The 23,426-nt window shown below is 44.5% G+C and overlaps 1 protein-coding gene across 1 annotated transcript in view; it reads left to right on the forward strand.

Moving 5' to 3' along the window:
* Ca10 (carbonic anhydrase 10) overlaps positions 1 to 23,426 on the forward strand; it is a 475,330-nt gene that overhangs the window by 420,482 nt on the left and 31,422 nt on the right. The window lies entirely within an intron of this gene.

Genomic DNA, 23,426 nt, shown 5'->3' on the forward strand with positions numbered 1-23,426 from the left:
GAGACTACCCTGGTCTATACACTGAATTCTAGACCAGCCAAAGCTACATAGTGAGATCCTGTCTCAAAACAAAATAAAAGAAAATCTTAAAACTGAAGAAAATGACTCTCAGGTAACAGCACATACTTCTCTATCAGAGGACCCAAGTTCAGACCTCAGCACCCATGTTGGGTGATTCACCACCACCTGTCTAACTCCAGCTCCAGGAGAGATGATGTCCTCTTCTGACCTCCTCAGACAACCCCACAGGCAGCAACGCATGTATACAAGCATTTAAATTTTTTAAATGTTAAAAATTGTCCTTGAGTTTCAAAGGCTAAAATAAAAATGTATTTTAAAAAATAAGAAAATTTTGCCACCTGTGAATGCAGAAGGCATCGTGCTAAGTCCAATAATCCAAGCACAGAAGGACAAACATTGCTCAATCTCACTTGCATGCAGAGAAGTTTAGGGGATTTAACGTGCAGCAATGTGGCTCTAAGGATCAATTCTGTACTGTGTCTTTAAAATTTATGAAGTGGGTGAATATGATCAAAATAATTGCAGAAAATTATCCAAACAACTAATAAAATTAATTTTAAATTTTACCACCAGAGTAAATCTTAAATCTTCTCATCCCCCAACTCTGTCCATCACCACCAAAAGAAAAGAAAGAAAGAAAGAAAGAAAGAAAGAAAGAAAGAAAGAAAGAAAGAAAGAAAACGTGAAGGGTGTGTTTATTAGCTTGGTTATGGTGATTATGTAGGCAGAGACTGCTCGTTCGTTTCCCTGCTGCCCAGACCTGAACAATCATGCAGAAACTATATTAATTACAACACTATTCAGTCAATGACTCGGTCATATTTCTAGCTAGCTCTTACAACTTGAATTAACCCATTTCTGTTGAATTGTATATTGCCACGAGGCTGTGGCTTACCAAAAAGGTTTTGGCCTTCTCCTTCAGCAGCTACATGGTGTCTCTGACTCTGCCTTCTCTCTCTCTCTCTCTCTCTCTCTCTCTCTCTCTCTCTCTCTCTCTCTCTCACTGTTCAGATTCCCTGCCTGGTTTTACTCTGCTAAGCCATTGGCCCAAACAGCCTTATTCTTCATCAACCAATAAAAGCAACACATATACAGAAGGACATTTCACACCAATGATTATTCCAACATCTATTCAAATATCAAGGCATCAAGTTGAACATCTTACATACATGCAATTCCAACCTATCAAATATACCAAAATAAAGCTGAAAGAGAAAGTAGAGTACAGGGCAGCATCGCTTTCTCAGGTTCTGCCACTAAGTGATCTGAGAGGCAGAGGGGTTGGGCTGTTTCACTACAAGATACAGGTGAAGAATAGAGGATGGGGAAGGGGCTGTTTTCTGTGTGCTTGGGGAGAGCATCAGGGGCAGCAGTCAGAAGAATAACAGCCTCGGGGGCAGCATCTTCTGTGTCTGTCATGGTGGTAAGAAGCCACCTTCTTGATGTAAAGGCACAGGCTACTAAGACACAGCAGGGTATACTTCCATATGATTTCAGATGCCACTGCAAATCTGAGTTGGAGAAGAAAAAATTCTCACACATGACTGGGGAAGACATGGTAATGGTGAGGAAAGGGATGCCATCCCAAAGATGATCAGAATTGAAAATAATGAAACCAAAGGGTTTGTATTAGTTATTACTCCAGGATGAAGTAGCTCCGGGGACAGTCTACTTCCCATAATAATAGCTAGGATTTATGGAATGCCTACAATATGCAAAACTCTGAATTTAATGACTTCACTCATGCATGCATGCACTGACTTATTTATGTATTTATTCATTCAGCAGATGTCTATGGCATGCCTTCTGTGCATTAGCCTCTATTAGTTACCTGAGATACCTCAGTGTAATCAATCAAATGGCTTAGACCTCCTGTAGCTTACATTCTAGCAGTAGAACACTAGATTAATGATGACTAAAAGCAGTATCTGGGAGATGGTAGCTACTGTGTAAATTAAAAAAGCAAGTGAGGGGTAACACTAACAACAAAATTAAAGGTGTCGGGAAAGTACCCATGAGAACTGAAACTCAAAAAGCTGAGCCATGGGCATTTGAGGATGAGGTATTTGAAAGCACAGAAGAGCTGGTGCAAAAGTCCCTGAGGCAATACTTGCTAAGAAATGACCAGATGAGCCATGCCACTGAAGAAAAAAATGCTGGAGAGGGAATCACAGAATATACCATCAAAGAGAAGGCATTCAGGTAATATAGGACTAAAACAGGTTTGATCTGTACAGCAGACTGAAGCAGATGCATGTATATATCCCAGCTTTACAACTAAGAAGACAAGTACAGAGTGTGTCATTTGCCTGTGTGGATGTTCCATGTAAGTGATGGAAAGTCCAGCTCTAATGTGATAGTTTCTCCACAACATCCATTGGATACTTACCCACACACACTGAAATCAAGATCATATGGTTTGCTAAACTGTTCCTCCTGGCTAAAGAGAGCAGATGGATACATGCTTTCAGATCATGTTTTTAAAGCTGCCTTTTATGACTAAACGTTCTCTTGATTGAGACCTCTTCCCTTAGCAGCATGGCAAACAGACTAAGGCCAATAGGAAAGGAAGGGTGCTGAAAGTGCCAAGAACTCACACTAGAGAAAGAACAGTCTCTTCCAAAATGGTACTGGGGCAACTTGATATCCACGTGCAGAAGAATAAAAGAATTGTTCACGTCATACTCAAAAATCAGCTCTAGATGGACTAAAGATTCAGACAGAAAGCCTGGAACTGAAAAACTGCTAGGAGAAAACAAAGAGGAAAAGTTTCAAGCTATTGCTATGGGCAATGGTAATTTTAGACACAAATCTAAAGGTATAGACAATAAAAGCAAAAATAGAAGAAAAGGCAATGTATAGTCAAAGCCCTTTACAAAGCCACAGAAGCAACCAACAGGATGATTGAACATTGATAATCTAGTAGTATCTATGAAAAGAAGTTGTACCAGCTAGTTTTTATGCCTATTTACCCAAGCTAGAGTCTGTCATCTGAGAAGAAGGAATCTCAGTTGAGAAAATGCTTCCATAAGATTGGGCCATATGTAAGCCTGTAGAGATTTTCTTAGTTTATGATTGGTGTAGCAGGGTCCAGTCCACTGTAGGTGGTGACACTTCTGGACTGGGGATCTAGCAGGAGTTGGAGCTAGCCTGGTATACAGATTCACCTGCTTCTACCTCCTGAGTACTGGGATTAAAGGCATGTGCCACCACCACCCAGCAATCATAAATGCTTATCAGAGCAACAGAAAGCACACTAGAATATAACTTGTGTTAAATGAGGCAACAACAGGTGGGCAGATCTCCAATGAGCTCACCTCCACGTGGGATCTGTAATAGTTAAGGTCATAGAAGTAGAGAGCAAACTGTTGTTACCAGAGCCTAAGAATGAGTAGAGGATTGGAGGCTGGCCAAAGGATGTAAAATTTCAGTCATATAGAAGATTAGTCAAGAGACCTGGTGTACAATGTGGTGATGGTAGTTAATAACCTGGATTAGAGTCTAGAACATTTCTGAGAATAAACTTCAAGTATTCTCATAACAAAAAAATCTGTGAACTCATGAAAATGTTAGATGGGTTTAGACATTATGCAATATATGTTTTAAAACTTCTCATAGAAGATAATATGTACTTTTAGAAATTTAAAATTAATAACTTCAAGAAGACATTTTTCTCTTCCTATACAACTATAACTTGTGTCAAGTTGACAAAAAGATTAAAAATAAAAACTAACCAGGACATCCACTGCCATGTTTCTAGGAATAAAATAAGCCAACACCTCACTTAGGAGACTATCAAAGTATAGATACTATTTAAAGACAAAGGAGCGAGGAGATAGCTCAGCTGGTGACATGTCTACAGTGTGATGAGGATCTGAATTCAATCCCCAGTACACGTACTGAAAAGTCCAATATGGTAGCATAAATTTGTAATCCCAGCAAGGCCAAAACCAGGAAATGAAGATCTTCGGGGCTTTCTAGCTAATTTATTTAGCCTCATCAGCAAGCCCCGGGTTTACATTAGAAAACTGTGACTTAAAAAGTATTATTTTAAGGTGGACAGTAAGGAGAGATACCCAGATTTGACCTCTGACCTCCTTAGGTACTTATGTACACCAACTCATACATGAGCATACACACACACCCCACATACACATGCATACAAGACAAAGGACTGATTGAGATTCTCTGTCAAGAGCACGAGGCTGGAGAAGAGAAAAGTCCAAACCTTGGGTACCTCTAGCACAGAACACTGTCAAGCCCTGAGGATCTTGAGCATCTGAAGACTGAATAAAGAAGCTTCTAGTGAAGGGAACTGAGACATGATAGCCAAAGCCATTGCATTCCTGTCTGTGAAATACTTGACACAAGCAAGGCCAGGATTCATCTGAAATTCTATATCCCCTGGATATCTCTCTGTCTCTCTGTCTTTGTCTGTCTCTCTCTGTCTCTGTCTCTCTGAGTGTCCTCTTTATTTTATTTTATTTTATTTTGGATTTTCAAGATAGGGTTTTCCTGTGGTTTTGGTGCCTGTCCTGGAACTAGCTCTTGTAGACCAGGCTGGCCTCGAACTCACAGAGATCAGCCTGCCTCTGCCTCTCGAGTGCCGAGATTAAAGGCGTTCACCACCACCGCCCGGTTCTCTTTATTTCTTTATTTCACCCTCTTCCTCTCCCTCCCTGCCCCCTCTGAAGAAGAAAGCTCTCCTTCCTCTCCCTCTCTCTTCATCCCTTTCTTCCTCTCTCCCTCTTGCTGCCTCTCAGCTGCTTGGCTATTGCTCAGGCCCATTTCTATTCCCTGGTCAATGGAATTTAAATCAATTCACTCAGCAGCTGTTACTCCTTTTGATTGTTTATTCCAATACCTATTATTCCACATTTGTCCATATTAAACTGAGTTTTGTCATCCATTATCCCAACTCTTTCAATGATCTGGGCCCCTCTGCATTTGGTTGCAAGGCACAATGATTTGTAGTGCCTGCAAAAGTTATCACGTGCAGATTTGAAATCTTTCTTGCAGGGCTGTTACGTGGGTCATTAGCATCCATAACACAGAGTGGTTGTACCTGGTAGCTTTGCAGACGAAGAAAGGAAGAGATGAAAAAGACAGGGCTTGCCACGTGTCATCATTCCCAGGAAGAGACCCCAGCACTCCCCCACTCCATCCTACCATCAAGACTTCCCCTCTTATCACACACTGACACTAAGAGGTTGTCTCAAATGACCCTCTGGCTCCTGGAGTGTTCACTCCACCCTCACAGCACTCGTGGCCCTCAGGAATCTCAATAATTTAATAGAGTACTCACAGCCGCGTGCCTCTGGCTGTCTCTAATCAAGCTGCATGTGTTTCTCCAATCATCTGTGACCTAAAAGTAAGGGACATTTCTAGAGATCCAATGTATCTTGACATTTTTTTTTACATGTGAGTCTCCAGTGGGCCACATCTGGTAAACAATTATTTCCTACCGGCACCTTTCGAGTTTCACCTTCATCCCATATGTGAGATGTAAAGTCATGTTTAGGAGGATGTTGTATAGATTTCCCATGCAGGAACTCATGGCTGGAAGTATAAAGAACCTCACCCTTCTAAATGTCCAGCCCCGGGAGCCTAGACAGTTTCTGCTCTGCTCGTGTGTGTGTGTGTGTGTGTGTGTGTGTGTGTGTGTGCGCGCGCGCGCGCGCACACGCGCGCTCTTATGTGTACAGGTATACATGCATACGTATATGTGAATGCCAGAAGAGAACCTCACGTGTTGTTCCTCAGGCACTGTACATCTGGTTTTTGTTGAAATATGAGCGGCGGCGGGGCTGCGTCCCCAACACCCCGGCCGCTTGGCTAGCTCATGCCCAAAATAACAACACACAAACTGTATTCAATTAAACACTGCTTGGCCCATGAACTCTAGCCCTTACAGGCTAATTCTCGCACCTGGACTAGCCCATTTCTAATGATGTGTGTAAGCACCCCAAGGTGCGCTTACCGGGAAGATTCTAGCCTCCATCCATGCTGTCCGGGAGCAGAGCAGAGTCTGACCTCACTTCCTCTTCCGCCCAGAATTCTATTCTGTTTTCCTCCCACCAATGCTTTAACCTATGAGGCCAAGCAGTGTGTTTATTACTTAACCAATGAAATCAACAGATTGATATATGACACTCCCATATCAGGTTTTGGTTTTGGTTGTTGTTTTGTTTTGTTTTGTTTTTTATAGACAAGCTGCTCCCAGAGGCTTAGAGTTCACTAAGTAGGCTATGCTGACTGACCACAGAGCACTAGGTAGACACACTGGCTGGCCACAGAGCACTAGGGTACACACACTGGCTGGACACAGAGCACTAGGGTACACACACTGACTGTGCACAGACACTAGGGTACACATACTAGCCACAGAACACTAGGGTGCACACACTGCCTGGGCACAGAGCACTGGGGATTCACCTGTCTCTGATTCCTTAACACTGGGATTACAAGTACAAACCACCACTGCTTCCATATTTACTTTTAGTTGTAGATTCTGGGGCTCATACTCAGGCCGTCATGATTGTACAGCAAACACGTTACTGATGTGGCCATTTCCCCAGACCCTACTCCTTTTAAAGAGAGTTCGTTTCATTATTTTCAACTTACACTTTTAAATATTTTAAGGCAGCATAAATCCTTCTGGGAATCCTGAAAAATATTTAACCAAAGAATCCTAATTTTCTTTCCAAACAGAGAATACCTTGTCTAGGTTAGTTACAGGGATGTGCACCTCAGCACTGAGGTCTAGGAATATACAAACGTAAATAAGCATTCTGATCTCACAGTGGCAAATTGATACTAAAGATAAGATTTAAAGATATTTGTTGTAGGTGGTTCCCAGCTACTCAGCCCCGAAATAGCCACACAGAAACTATATTAATTAAATAACTGCTTGGCCCATTAGCTGTAGCTTCTTATTGGCTAACTCTTACATCTTAATTTAACCCATTTCTATTCATCTATGTATCTATGTACCCATGTGGCTGTGGCTCACTGGGTAAAGTTCCATCCAGCATCTGTCTCTGATGGGGCTACATGGCTTCTCTCTGACTCTGCCTCCTTTTTCCCAGCATTCAGTTTAGTCTCCCCCAGCTCTGTTCCCCTGTAGGTCTGCTATAGGCCCAAAGCAGTTCCTCTACCACTTTGAAGTCTGTCCCTCATATTCTCTTTTATTCCCAGATGTCCCAGTAAGTCTTTTCAGCCTGGACAATGTCAGCCTCCACGGGGCCTTTGGGAGTACATGGGCACACTGCAGGAATAACTTGGGACAGAGACTAGTAGTTAGTTGCCATTAAGGCACCTCATACCCTGAAGGGCACCATACTGTCCTTTTATCTGGCAAACATGCAGTGGGGGTGCACTGGCTGTACATGATGGTTCCAATGTATCACCCATGACTTAAAACACACACTTTTTATCCTATGATGCCAGGGGCTAGAAAGCCAAAGAGGGCTCATGAGGCTAATGTTAGAGGCTGGGAGGGATCCTTGCTTTAGTAGGCAGGGTACGGGGTGAAAAATCCATTACACCTAGCAACGGAAAGCTGTTCTTTGTAGTACTATCACGTCTACCTAAGCCATCATGACTGTCTTCCTCCATTCCTTTCTCGCTTATCAGAATCCTCGTGATTACATCAAGCTCAACCAGATAATCCCACGTTCCCATCTCAACATCTTTAATCACATCTGCAAAATTATTTCCCCCCACATTAACCGGTTCCAGGCATTAAGAGGTGAACGGCTTTTTAAGGAGCCATCATTAGATTGACTGCAACCCAGTGGGTATTCAGGGGGTCTGAATGATGCACTGATGGTATCAGGCACTAGATGGCGCCACCACGTGCTATCAATTACTCCTGGTCAACAGACACCCAAATTAAACACGTGGGGCACCGGCTGTTCCACAGCAGAGTCCAAGAACACCTGTATAAACATCTTTGGAAGGTGGCTGCCCTCGTAAGAAGTGAGTTTGGGGTCTCAAGAAAATGACCATGCAGTTCAAAATATTTCACAAAGCAGAAGTCTTAGATCTGCAGAAGGGTATATAACATCACTTGGCAAGCAAGCTAGCTAGCACACCCACCAAAGCTCTGCTGGGTCGTCAGCCCTGACAAAGGAGACCTGCGCCTTACTCTGAGTGGTGGGAGCTCAGGCTCACATTCTTATGCCATTGGTTCCTAGGGAGAAGTGAAACTAGAACGCGTATTTTGATTTTGAGAACTGGCCCTGGCTGACTTTGCATTTCAGACACGTGGCTTTTTAAGCTCCCCCGCCCCACATGGAGTTTTCTTTTATCTAACCTTTTGATAGGAAAGAGTATATTTTGTTTGCGTGTCCAGCACTCCCAAGTTTCTTGCATCAACTGATAGGAAGCACTTTTCCTGCTTATTTAATCTTCAATAAACGCCATGTCTTCACATCAGCCACTCAATGGGGAACGATCCAAAAGTGAAGAAAAGAAGGGGGGAGCTTTCGTATTGCAGAGAGAGAGAGACGGAGAGGGAAGGAGGGAGGGCACGAAGGATGGAGGGAGAGAGGAGCAGGCTACACGGGCATTAATTTCATCAGGACTTGATACTATTAAGGTTCGCCAGCAGCCTCCCCATTTGCAACCCTCTTTCATACCCATTGTCTCATTCCATCCATATAAGGACTCAGGAGCTGCTGAAGTATCGCTTTTATTGTCATTTTACAGATGACAACGCTGAGACCGGTAGGGCTTTGTTGGCCTAGCCCAGGTGGCAGCATTGATGGACTTCAGAGCTGTAGCCCAGGTCCTCGGACACCAGTCCCACAGTTCTGTTTGCTCCCCTGTACTGACTCGGGACTCTCTGAGGATCCCACATGCAAAGCAGAGAGCAGCCTCCAGCCCATCTCATCCGAGCCCTAATTGGATTTGTCATTTCTACAGAGACAGTAGGAAGTCATATAGATGCAGAGGTCAGACAAGCCCAGCCCCCATGCCAATAACTTGGGGTTGCTGAATTATGGTTTAATGAAGTGTTTCCCAAACTAACCTGGTTATTAGAAACCCCTAATGCAATGGTTAAACAAAAAATTACAAATTTTCATGTTGTTCCAGACCGCGGGCTCAGTAGTTTTGAGAGTGAAGCAAAGATCACCCTGGTCTGTGACCAGCACACCTGGTGTTTTGTATACACAGACAAGCTTGGGAAATAACCAGTCATAAAAGCTTTGTGTGACTCGAATGGGATGTACCTGTCAGCCTGGCCTTGCTGGGCCCATCTTCATCCTGGCTCTCTGTTCTCCCCACTTTGATGGGAAGGGGTTGTCTTTTTATTCATTTATTCCCAATTATTGTTGTTCATCTTCCACAGAGCTAGAAAACTTTCCCAAAGAGAACAGGGTCTTGGCTGGGATGGGGCCAGCCTTTGGGTGGCGTCAGTAAATGCTGATTTAAGGATTAATCCAATGAGTTTCTTGAGTTCCCCTGCATCCAGCCACTGTATTTCATTTGACCTTTGTCCAGGAAGCAGAACTACCTAGTCTAATGCCTTTATTTTACATATCAGCTGATTTGTACAATGTGCCTCCTGTCTAGAGCTCTGAATGTATTACACTTATATAAACAACACACTCTGACATGATCAGTTTCATCAACCAAACAGTGTCCCCTGAGATGTCTCCTAGCCTCTCTATGGTGGAAAGAGAGACTTTTATTTAGCTGATGGGCTCAGCTGTGCCATGGCCCAGCTTTCAGAAAAAACACCACATAAATCTACCCGGCTTCTCATCTTATCAGTTCAGCTGCCCGGTCACATAGTTTCAGAGATCCTACAGCACCCACATTCAGAAAGTTGGGGCTCTCTGCTGGATGGCCAGAGTCTTCAGAACCTTCTTCTCTTGGTATAACTCTGTAAAATGTAGGCTGTGGGTCTGGCAAGATGGCTCAGCGGGTTAATAAAAAAAAAAAGCTGGAAATATGGCTCAGTCGGTAAAATGCTTGCCATATGAGCATGAGGACGTCAGTTTGGATCCCCAGTGCCTATGTAAGGCTGGGCACAGTAGCATCCATCTAAAGTTCTAGATCTTCCATTGGCAAGGTGGACAGTGGAGACAGGAGAGTCTCCAGAGGCTCATAGGCCAGCTAACCTAGACAATGAGAGTATGTCTCAGACAAGGTGGAAGGTAAAGACAATACCCAAGATTGTTTTCTGACATCCACATGCACGTGTACTGGCATACATATGCAAGAACATGCATGCACAAACACACACACACACATATTACACACACATGATAGAAAGAAAGAAAGAAAGAAAGAAAGAAAGAAAGAAAGAAAGAAAGAAAGAAAGAAAGAAAGAGAGAGAGGGGGTGGGGGGGAAGGAAGGAGAGAGGGAGAGAGAGAGAAGACAGAGAGAGAGAAGAGAGTGACAGAAAGAATAAAAGAAAGAAAGAAGCAGGCTATCCACCCCTGAAGAACAGGAGCTATGTTTCCCTTCAATCTGTCCCAGGACTCAGTGTCATCCCTGGCATTGAGTGAAAACCTCATACGTTGTGCTACATACAGGTCACAGAATTGGGAAGCTTATGGTTTGAGATTTTTGCTTAGACAAAACACAAAGCAAAATTTCACATTTTAACCTCGATCCAAAGAAGCTTTTGCTTATTTTTTCTCCTATTATAAGCCCAGAGCTCCTCAGTCAAGGGCAATATTGCCCTAACAGACACTTGGCAGCAGCTAGAGACAGTCTGAGTTGCAGTGAATAGGGATAGTGGAGAGTGCTGAGTAGGTACCAACGATGCCACCAAAGGTCCTGCAGCACACAAGATAGCAGCCACCACTAAGATCTCACATACCCCCAAATGTCAACAGGGCCAACGTTGAGAATACCCACTTAGCAAAACCATTGCCACACTTGGCTAAAATTTGTTCCTTTTAAATTTCTGAGCTGGTCTAATCAGAAGTCACTTTGTGTTCACTGATGCAAAGAGAAAATGGCACACTTCTTGACATCACTATGGGTTTCGCACACATGATCACAACCCATCCTTCTAGCAGTCCTTCATTACAATTGCTTTTGCAAGCTACACAGTGAAAGTTAAGAGTATGTCAATAATGTGTCTGGGTTACTCAGCAAGGAAGAAACATGGCTGAAGTCATATCCAGCTCTTCCTGACTTTAAAATTGGCATTTAGCTACTCTGCAGATTAAAACTGGGAAATGTTCAAGAGTAAATGATAGTCAATATCACACACACACACACACACACACACACACACTATCTTTCATAGACATAATTATTCCAAACATAGATTCTCTTTGTAGTTGTTCAGTACGCTTGAGAGGTGGAAGAAAAACAAGAGTCTTTTCATTTAAGTCAACCATTCACGCCATTACGTCGCCTTGCTTGGCCTCCATTCCTCAGTATCAAAATGGCTTTTATTCTTCAGATCTTTTAATTCTTCAATTCCTGGTAATTGTGTATCACCAAAGAGTTCTCACCATAAGCTTGTTAATGGAGATACTGTTGGCGTCTAAGAAAGACCATTCAACCCTAAGCAGCACTACAGCCTTCAGTATCTCACGGCAAATCTCTCAGCATCCCTGACCCCTGACCTGTAGTTATCAGGAGACATTCCTCTGAAAGACCCCTGCCCCAGCCACATTGTTTAAATCTAGCTTAACTGCTGTAACGCCATTTTTTGCAAGGCTTAACACAAACAAGTATAGGTTCAGGGCACGGTCAGTGCTTTCAGTTTGCTAAACAGAATGTCTGTAATATCTGAGGTCAGCCCCTGGGTAGGGAGGGGAGCAGGAAAGTTCTAAGAAAAACCACAAGTTCCCTAAGATAGAGCCAAGACAGTTATCATCAGATTCCTATGTACCCGAGACAGTTCCTCTTCGGGTGAACTCTTGGCTTCATTCGAACTGACCGATAAAATCCCTGTAACCATGCATCTCGCTCCTGTAATGCCGCTTCAGCCATCCTCTTTTCTATAAAAGAACCCTCTCCCCAGCCTGGGGCACGCAAGTCCTCCGAGAGACTTTGCCGCCCACAGGTACCTGTGTGTGTACTTAAATAAACCTCTTGCAGTTTGCATCCGTATCAGTGGTCTCGGCTTGATCCTTGGGCTCAGGGGTCTCTCCCTGGAGGAAGGTCCCTCTCCGGGGTCTTTCACCTCCACTATGGTGACAACACAAAATACCCTAATATGTCCCCAGAGAGCAGTGCTTACACTTTTTATACATATTCTTTTATTCAGTCCTGGTCTCTCTGCCCAAAACTCCTAATTTCTGGCCAATACATTATAAAGGGCAGGGTTTACTGTAATTGCTAATAAAAACAGAGAGAGAAATAAGAACTCTAGGAAAGATAAGATCATCCTGGATTGTCTCATATGAAAGAATCATCTGTTTTATGCCCTGCACCGGCCTCTCAGGAAAGCTTGCTTGTATTTTTTCCTTTATATTTCTCTTCTCGTCATATTCAGCCATTCCAGTGCTATGGCTTCTTTTGACTGTTGAAGAACACAGAGGGTTTGTCAGCGATAGGGAATTCTAAGAGAGTACTATCCCTGCAGGTTGACTTGGGTACTAGGCCCATGCCTGAAAATTACTGAAAAAAAAAAATTCTAGTTCATTCATCAATAATGATCTGAGAGCCTTTGGCATGGATGTTGCACAGAGGCTGCTGTCTGCGCGACACTTCCTGGACTTGTAAATGTCACCTCTGTAGGCAAAGTGGCGTCACACATATTCCCAAAAGAAAGGCATGCTGCACAAGATGCATTTTCTTGAAGTTATAGCAGATTCGAGTCCTCTGAAGACAGTATCTTTCCCTCACTCTGTGGCTGACGGGTTTTCTGAGTCGAACAGAGAGCAGGAGACTCAGTGTATTGAGCAGTGTACTCAGAACCAGCCCAGAACTCTGCAAGCTTTGATGAGCCTCAGGAACGCTGGGAGATCTTAAAAACAAGCCCCTAGAAGGGCTGATGCAGTCAGCCAGGGCCCTGGAATCTCCAGTTCCAATCAGCTCCCCGGTGACATAGAAGCTGACATCAAGGTGGGGTAGAGAGAGTGATGGCCAGGGACTGCACCAGAAAGACAACTGTGCAGCCTCCCACAGCCTCCCTGAACCTCTTCTGTCACTCTGGCATCCGCCTACCTCTGAAAATGTGGTATCCACATACACTGTGGGTTTTAACACAGTGTCCACCATGGGTAAATGTTTTGTTTACAAACACAGGAAAACATTACAGTGGTGTTCAAGATGTTAAATATGAAATTAAAACGATCCAGAAAGTCTCCTCACAGACATTTCCCCAAAAATAACTGAAAAGAAGTACTCAGACCAGAGCCTGTACGCGAGTGTTCACACACTTGGAGCAGTCTCAGCCCCCCTTGTTTATACTTAAACCCTCCATACCCAGGACCAGATACTGACTGACTTAACCATTAAGAACTAGGTCACTGCCAATGATCGAGTCTTTTGCAAAAGCAGAGTGTTCCCACGTGGGTCTGTCCACCACATCTCATCAGGTGTCCAGGTAGAAGGTTTCAGAAGCACTGGTGCAGATGAGGAGAGTCACCGTCCCCATTGGCGTTGCTCAGGCCACGCCAGTGTAGTAGTGGGTATACTGATTCCTCCTGCCAGCCGCCAGGGCAGGTCCGAGAACTGGGCTGACCATGGGAACCGAAGCCAAGTGCTGCCCCTCCTCCCGTAGGCCGTGTGCTCTACAGAACTCCATGCATCACCCTCCTGCCTCTTCGGAGTCCGTGTTTTAGGAAGGAGCTCACAGCCTCCTGGAGATGGGGCTCTGTTTATTTAAGGCAACTGGGGGGCAAAAGGCTAGGCGCTGAAGACGAAATGGGAGCCGTGTTAATTCCGTGTTAATGACAGCCGAGCAATTTTCCTACAGGAAATAACTAGTTACCTTAATCATTTTAAGTAGTTCTTACCATCAGCCTGGAAAGGATAGCTCTGCTTATCGCCACCCACGCACAGAGGAAATGAAGACATGAATAACCGGACCTTAAACACATTTCTGGCATCTTCCTACTGGGTGGTATTAAACGGTATTAATCTTTTTAACCGACTTCAATCCTGAGACCACAGCCGTGTGATAAAACGCTAAGGGAAGCGCTGGAAATAGAGGTGGCCTCGCCAGATTTATTGTGCCAATTTGCCCACAGCAAAGGCCCCGCCGCGTTGCCGTGAGGAAGCCCATAGAAAAGGAAGACTGACAGGGAGATGTATGGGTTAATTAATAAAATGCAGATAATAGCATCGGCCCGATACTAATACTTCTTCAGAGGCTGCTCTGGATACATCTCTGGGAATAAACAAAGCAGCAATGTATTGTTGCTGCCGTCTCCTGTACCCACACACACACACACGTAGCAGATAAGGATCGGAGGTGGGAAATGAGAGAAGTGCGAGCAACTTCATCCAGGCTCCAGCTGGACAATAAAGAAGAAAAAGGAACTGCCAAGCAAGAGTAAGCAGCTCATTGGACGGTTTTACAGTTTTAAGAGACAGCAAGTCATTTTTTCCCCGAAGTAAGGGGACTGTTTTTCTCCCCTGGGGTGGCTGTGCTTTGTGGAAGAAATCAACATCGTCATCTGTGTCAACAAAGTATGTTTAGGACTTAGGATGTGTCGCGGGCTTTAGGGCGAAGGTCCTGGGGAAAGGGTTTCCGAAAGCCGCAGTTCCACTCTTGAGCAGCAATCCTTCTGTTGGGGAGATGTTCCTCTAAGACAGAGTTCACCAGAAGACCCACGGATAAAGGACATTTTAAGCGATAGCGAAGACTGATTCAAAAATATAGAAGCACAGGTGGACGGGTCTAGCCAGGAAGCCACGGCATGTCGTAGGTCACAGCAGCAAAGATAAGATAAAGGTCATGAAGAGCCTTCAAAGCCAAGGGAAAGGCCTAGATGTTTTTCCTCAGGAGACTGAGGTGTCCCAGGAAGGGCCTCCAACTCAGGGAGTGAAATGGTAAGACTTAACCAACCCAGTGGTTGTTATGGGGAGAAAGGCTCAGGGGAACAGGAAGTTGGAAACATCCAGGCCGGGTGGGAAGCTATGCCATAATGCAGATGAGATTCACTGAAGCGGCGCAGTAAAGAGGCCAGGCACAGGTGCAAGCCCTGCTGGCTTCTGTAGTAAAAGCCACAGGACATCACGACTAGCGGAATCACATGAAGAGTCTCCCTCAGTACCTCTGTTTACACAGCATCTGGGATGAAAGAGCATTGTTAGCGGGGATGAGGAGGAACAGATCTGAGCAGAGCTCTGGGTCGCAGAATTAAGAGTTTGGTCTGGTCAGGCGAAGATGTGGTATATAAAATGTAATGGGGCCGGGCGGTGGTGGCACATGTCTTTAATAACAGCACTTGAGAGGCAGAGGCAGGCGAAACTCTGTGATTGCAAGGCCAGCTCTGGTCTGTAAGAGCTAGTTCCAGGACAGGCTCCAAAGCTACAGAGAAACCCTGTCTCGAAAAAGAAAAAAAAATTAATGGGTGTTCCTAGGTCTTCCTGACCAAGACAGAGTGATCTGCCCCACAGTCAATGCAGCTATGGATGGTTGCTTTGATCTGGCTGGGATCAGGGTCACTATCTTCACTATCACAGGAAAAGGAACACAAGAGGCTCAAGGCTAGAACTAAGGTTTAAGTTTTGTTCTGTTTTCATACTTGCTCAATACCATTATAAATCTAAGGACCCAGAAAGCAAAGAATGTCTCATTCTGGTGTCCATTCTATTCCATAGACCTTAAAGCCACAACACTGTTGACCTCAGAAAGGCCGAGAAAGATGCGTGCTTTGTCCGAGCCTAGAAGAGACATAAGTCTGTGTCTCTCGGACAGGACTGAGGTTAAACCAGTCCGACCTCAGATGCTGCCGTCCCCCTTCCAGTCTGAATTTTCTTCCACACCTCCCATCCGGCAAAGGTCTCTGGAAGTTCCCACCACCAAGCATCTAGACCTTGGAGAATTTATTTTAACTGTTTGTGGAGAAGTGGGGGGGAGGGTAAAGGACCCAACCCAATGAAATCCTTTTCAGTTCAGATCTTCTGGACAAAACAGGGCAGATAGCTCTGACATGGGAGTCATACAATGGATGGTTCTTTGTCTTCCTGTTTTTCCTTGAGATTCTTTAGTCCTTCCTGGAACAATGAAGAGGACTCCGGAAGCAGGGACCCTGGATATCTCTTCCTTTGTAGCTTCTACTGAAAAGCTCAGCTCTGGAACCAGGCTCTCAGCATTCAGACCCAGTTCTTTAATTTTTTACTGGAAAAAAATGAATAAGTGAGACAGGGGGATGATGGAAAGGTTATTATGGGGAGCAATGGGGAAGCAGACACAGGGGGATCCCTTGGGAAGCACTGGGGAAGCAGACACAGGAGGATCCCTTGGGGAGCACTGGGGAAGCAGACACAGGAGGATCCCTTGGGGAGCACTGGGGAAGCAGACACAGGAGGATTCCTTGAGCACAGGAGTTAGAGATCACCCAGTGAGACCTCCCATGTCCAAACATTCATTTGGGATGTTAGTTACTCTGATTTGATCATTACATATTGTGTACCTGTAGTCTATTGTTACCATATTCTATAAATATGTATGCCAATATTTTTAAATGTTATAAATTTAAATGTAACCTTAATTTCATGTAACCTCAATTTTTAAATGTAACCTTTAAAAGTAACCTTAAAAAGTATTAAATGGGTGAAATAAGATAATTTTTATAAAATACTAAATACAATGGCTGGCAGAACTCAGTGGGGGTTAGCAATCCCATTCTTTTTTATTTAAGGTAGCTGTCCCTACCCAAGCATTAGCTACCAGTCTGTAAAATACTGAATAAAACAGCATATAGCTAATGACCCTCATAGCTCTGCTGTGATCCCATGTACCCGAGGGGAGGGGTGGTGGTGGTGATGGTGGTGGTGATGGTGATGGTGGTGGTGATGGTGGTGGTGATGGTGGTGGTGATGGTGGTGGTGGTCGTGGTGGTGGTGGTGATGGTGGTCACGATGGTGGTGGTGGTGGTGGTGGTGCTGCTGAATGTGTTCGTATGAGAAATTTGAATGAACTTCCTTGGAGAGAGGCATAGTAAGGAATGTAGGGCAAAGAATAACTTGAGATACTTGAGTACCTGCTGCACATCCAGTGTGTGCTGGTTGCTTTGTGTGTAATAATTTGCATAATCCCTACAGCTTGCAGTTTGAAAGGAAGAAAAGAAAAGACTCAAAAGAGCAACCCAGAAAGCCAGTCTGGAGAAGATGGCAATTTTGGAGTTTTTGGTGAGCAGAGACCACTAGTAAAGAAAAGAGTGGTCATCCCAGGTAGAGACAAAAAGCACATATGAAGTTATAGGGCGGGCACAGAGAGGAACAAGGAGCCCTGTCCCTACTCCAGGCAACAGGCTGCCAGGAGACTGTAGATAGGAAGGAGAAGGCATCACTGGGAAAACCAAGAGGTTGGCTCCTGGCCAGACTTCAAGGCAGCATTAGTACATACGTGTTGCAGCAACTACACCAGACAAACAAAACACGATGCTCACCACTGACCCTTGTGCCAAGCCAGTTCCTGCCTCAGAAGGTTCATCAAAGACTGGGAGTTAAGTCTGCCCTAGGCAGCATACTGAGACCCTGTCTCAAAAAAGAAATTAAACAAATAAAATGAAATCTATCCCTTTGACTCTTTGCTTAATAGGATCTCTGTCAGATGTTGCTGAGGAGAGGGCCTGCTGCCTTTTCCCCACAGCCATTATGAACTAAAGCCCTGCAGTGCAAGAGGCTTCATTTCACAGGGTTGTGTGTCTTTGGCCTCTGCCTCAAGTCTGATGACAGTCCTGAATCTCGGAGCATATACAATGACAGGGAGAAGATATTGCTTATCAGTTAACCCTTTGTCTCTGGCATCAGGCATGTGACCTGTGTATTTATAACTTTGTCACTTAGATGCCTTACTTAACATCTTCATGCTTCCATTTACCTATCTGTAAATTAAAAGTGGTGACAATATTCTCATACACAGGCCTTTGTGAGTATTAAGTGAAAATGCTTACATGATGTGAACTGGCCCAGTCCTGGCTTACATTGCTGGTTCAATAATATTGGGAAGTGCTGCTGCTGCTGCTGATAATGATGATGATGATGATGGTGGTGGTGGCGGTGGCGGTGGCGGTGGTGGTGGTGATGGTGGTGATGTTCAATGTGGATGTGAGATCAACTCTGGAGACTTCTGAGTAACATGGGCAGGACAGAGCCAGAGAAAAGTGCAGCTGGGATGGAGATGAGATCCTTCAGCCTCTTCACCAGCCCTTAGCAAGGACAAATGACTCTTCAAAGTTCACACATTTGAACTGGTACCCCCAAAATTCAGGAAGAAAAGGGAACGTGACCTGGAATGATGTAGCGGTTCTCGGCAATCCCCGGTATGTGGAGAATGCAGTCATCTCCCCTCCCTAGCTTCAGGGTTCACAGCTGTATCATGGGGATGACCATGTCTGCCCACACATCAGTTGTGAGAACTGGATGAGATGACACCTGGAAGAGTGTTTGGAACCCCACTAGCACATGAGAAACTCTTAATACTTGGAGGCCATTATGATCTCTCTAAGTGGAAGGTAAGATGAGGAGACACAAGGAGGGAAGGCACACCATACGCAAACACCAACCTCAACACAAGTCTCAAGATAGGAGAGAACTCTGAGAAGAGACCTGGGTTCAAGTCTAGGATCTGTTGCTTACCCACTGAGTCAGCATGGGTCCTCCATTTCTCCTGTTTGCTAGGTTTCAATGCTTAGTGACCTCACCTGCAGCAGGGTTCTTGTGCGGTCCCAAAGAAGTTTCGGAGGAAGCCTCATATTTATTACAAAGCCCTCCAGTATGAACCGGTCTCTCCATCCAGGACTAGGAACTGCTTGCGGCCAAAGCTGGTGCCCCATATAGGAACTGCTATTCCCTGACATAGCACTTGCTGCAGAAGTGATGCTGCTGCCTCTTTGCAGATGACAACCACAGTCCCCTCCCACCTTGGGAATGCCCAGGACGCTCACTATGGAAAGGAGAGAGACCTTTGCTGCTGACCCTACCCATCCCTGGCTGACCCTCTTCTGCCGGAAGCAGCCTTCTCCTTGGGAAATGACAGGAGTCCCAGACAGAGCCATGGCATTTGGGGGAAAACCCTTGCTGAATGCTTGGGTCTCAGTCACAGGGAAAGGATGAGAAGACAACACATTGCGATCTGCCCCCGGAGAGATTATGCCCAGTGGTTTCCAAGTAACACCACAGAGCTGTTTCATGCTCACAGACAGGCTTGGAAGGATGCTGAGGTCTTAATATAGACTGTCCACACGCCTCTTCCCAAATGCTGTCAGCAGAATGCTATCTCCACTCCTCTCCCAGGGAATATTTTGGGAGCCTGAGACAAGGGCACCATCTGGGCTTCCCTGAAGCGCGGTGAAAATAATTTGGCTTTCTTGCCTCTGTCTCCTTTCACCGCCGTCAACCCCTACTCGCCTCTCAGAAGCAAACAAAACAAAATTCACCGGAACCAGCCACAGCCTCTACTGAGTTGGCATCAGTGATAATCAGAACACATGGCGATACGGCCATAAGGACATTCCCACCCGGGGTCATCTGGCTCGGGTCTATGTGAAAATGTAGAAGACAAATGTATATGCAGGGAACTCTACCGCTCCTATAATTTACAGATATAGAAACTGGCTTTCCTAGCTGGATGGGACCACCACACACACACACACACACAAAGACCCCACACCACACACACACAGACCCCACACCACACACATACATACATACACACACATACACACAAACACGCACAGACCCCACACCACACACACACACACACACACACACACACACACACATCTCACAAGGGCTTGAATTTTTATGAATATCATATGATTTTGTCACCATGATGAGACAACTATAGACAGTTATTGGGAGGGGCATACAATTCAAAGGCCTTATGGTGCATGGAACAGTCCCACACCTCCGCTGGGTTAGCCCATAAGCGCATTTGTTGAAATGAAATTCCAAACCCCCTCCTCCTTCCATGCGGCTCCCTCCCTCCTATGTATTGTATCACAGACCCCGTTGTTCTTTAGCCCCTGGCTTCATGTCTAATGCCCTCATAGACCATAGTTCATGTAACCATCCCTGGGTTGATCGAATGGGTTTCTGGATTACTGCCTTTGTCCTTTTCCATGTGCCTAGAAGAAGGCTTTTCTTGGTGATTTTTGACATTTGTTTCCCAATAATTGGATGCTCCACATCACATTTCTTGGAATAAGCTAATAATTTCCCCTTTTTTTTCCAGAAGCCCGGTTGGGCATCTCCCATTTCTCAAAATCTATGTTACCCTTTTATTAAGAAAAATATCCCTAAATGAATTATGTGATCCGGGCCTGGAGATACAGTTCACTTGGTGGACATACACAAATCCCTGAATTTAATCCCCTCCACTACTTAAAACATACCTGTAACTCCAGTCTTGGTAGGTAGCGTTAGAAGAATCAGGAATTCAGGGTCATCTTCAACCTATGTAGTGAGTTCAAGACCCTGCCTCAAAAGTAAACATGGGATCTCTTTGATTATTAAAATACTTTAGCAGATACTCATATTGCTTTTAACTTGTCAAGCACCATGGCATGAGATATGTCATTATATTTAAGTTATTTGACTCTGTGGTTTGTGGGTAAGCTTTGGAAGGAAAGCTTGGCAGTAGTCAGCCATGTGATCGCTGGAAGAATTAGATACCATAGTGAGAAATACTTGAAAGTGGGTCACTGTTCACTGTAGTTTTTAGCTCAGTGATCTATATCAAAAACAAACTGATGCCTCATCATACACACACACACACACACACACACACACACCCCTCCACACCTCCATTATTAATTTTCCATTGTTCTTAAAATTAAGGCCATATTTTTATTGGGATTTTTAAGACTGGGTGTGGTCTGTCCCTGTGTTTTTCTCCTGAGTCACCAAGCCCTAATTAATGACCCCTAACTTCTGCTGTCTGACATTTCTTCTGCTCCGTTGTGCCCCAGGGGCTTAGCACCTCCTCCCGCTGTTTAGATTTTTCCTCTCTCAGCTCTGTATGCCCAGCACTTTGCTTGGCACACAGCAAACACACGTGGGTATTGCTGAGAGGGCGAATGAAAGGCTTGGGTGGTAGCAGCCCTCAGGACAGGGATAATTATTTTATTTGGTTTTGGTCTGATTTGAGCTAGTCACTATCAAATGAAGAAGACAGAGGTCACAAAGCAGAAGTCGGGAGAACTGAGGCTGCTCTTGATCTACACACATACATCATTGGATCACAGTCCCATCCCTAGCCTCCGTCTCTGTTGATAAGTCCGGTCTGATGCCACTGCAACCCGTGTACAGCCCTGGCATAAGTATGCTACCTACTGGGACTTTGATTTATATAGCCCAATTCTATCTTTTTTGAGGAATGCTCAACAGACAGCATCCTAAACTTCCTCTGAGATGTGTTCATATTTTAGAAGAATCATGAAAACTTGCTCCTAAAATCTCCACATTTTCTACACAAAGACCTTAGTGTCTTAAAGGACTTTGGCTTACCAACATGACCCATTGACCAATGGCAGACACATCATTTACATTCTGGTACCTAAGCAGGTACAGTAGCACATGCTTATTACCTCACTTACCCAGAAAGCTAAGGAGATAGGTCCACTGAAGCCTAGGAATTAAGTTCAGGCTAAGCAATATAGTGAGACCCCGTTCCAAGGGAAAAAATAATGAAACAGAATATGTCTCAGACTTTGTGCTTCGCACTCTAGTCTTCATTAGAGGCAACCTACGTGGATGGATTGTGTCTGTTAGTGGCTGTGAAACTGGCTGGCGTGTGTGTTCCTACGTATTAAATATCACATTTCGGGCAATTAAGGTGTATAGACAAGCCTGGCTTTGTGAATGCTTTATCCAAATTGTTCTGCAGCTTGACTTGGTTGAGGGATGATGTTCCTGATGCCCCGCTGACAGGCATTAGGAAGCAAGTCATCTAAAGTAACTACAGAATGGACAAGTGAGGGGCATGGCAAGCTGAAGGGCAGGATTTAATCCCTCCTTCTTCCATGATGGAGACTGACGGCCAAGCGCATATAAATCAGGTAGTCTTGGTCTTGCCTTTGGTGTGCATCTTCTATGAGCATCGATAGTCCCTGTCCTTCACCAAGTTGTGTCTCTTTCAAGTTCAATTGCATCTAAAATAACAAACCCATGAGCCCATATAAATAACTTCAAGAGGGCAAAGCCTTGTATCAAAGTCCCTGGGGTGGCTTCACAGTGACTCGGGCTGTCAAATTCCTGAACCTTTCAAAGCCAGAGAGGTAGCAACAGTTTCCCCTGTGTTTGAGGGGTGCAGAAACTACTCAGTTCTCTCAAAAGAGCAAACTCCTAAGACAAGTTCTTCTGCAGGAGTGGGAATAACCAAAAATAAGCGGTTCCACTGAGATGATAATGGCTCTCTTTTCTGTTTCATTCAACCAGTACACTAAATTTCGTTGTCAGATTTCTCCAATAATGATGGGCTTTCATTCCTGGTATGCACCCTACTTGATTGCAATGATTATTTTAATATAATATCACAATCGGCTAATGTTAATATAAGCTTTTCATATGTAATTATGAGAGACAGTGGCCTGTCTGGCCCTCAAAAGTCTCTTGGAAACGTACTTGTAAAGTTACCTTGCTCTTGACTTTTTGTAAGTAGAAGTAGGGAAATGATTCTTGACGTAATTCAAAGGACCTATGTAACACTGGACTCTACTTTAATTAAAACCAAGTGAGCCTTCATTAATGCTAACTCCTTGAGCTCTGAAATATCTATCAATATCTATCTGACATACATGATCTGGACATGCCAATAAGATGGTTTTCCTCCAGAGACAATCTCTTCTGTGGCAATGATAATGACCTGAAGAGAGGCGGGGCCCTGAGACTATGTGTGCTGGTAGCACTGCGGTTTTTATAATACCAACTACAGAGAGAAGCTACTAGCAACATCATCTTGGTGGTCAGGTGGTAATAAGGCAAAATAGGAGATAAAAATAAATCATCTATAGACACTTCCCTAAAAAAAAATGCAATCTAAACATGTCAATCACCTGACTTTTTTCTAAGTAACTTTGAACTGGCTAAACCCCTCGTTTTCCTCATCTGAGCTTCGGCAGCCAGGCGTTTCTAATAAGAATCATCACAGCTCCCATATAATGAGTGTGTACTCTGGTCCAGATGCTGCGTTTGAAGCTCACTTTATCTCGTTCATACATTTGATCTCATTTGCAAACTGTGCTATTTAATCAGCCCCGTCAATCCTTGGGCAGCCATGCTGCACTCACATTTTGCATGTGAA

This window comes from Alexandromys fortis, unplaced genomic scaffold (genome assembly GCF_014885135.2).
Source record: "Alexandromys fortis isolate MF-2015 unplaced genomic scaffold, M_Fortis_MF-2015_v1.1 scaffold_31, whole genome shotgun sequence".
NCBI classification, from domain to species: Eukaryota; Metazoa; Chordata; class Mammalia; order Rodentia; family Cricetidae; genus Alexandromys; species Alexandromys fortis.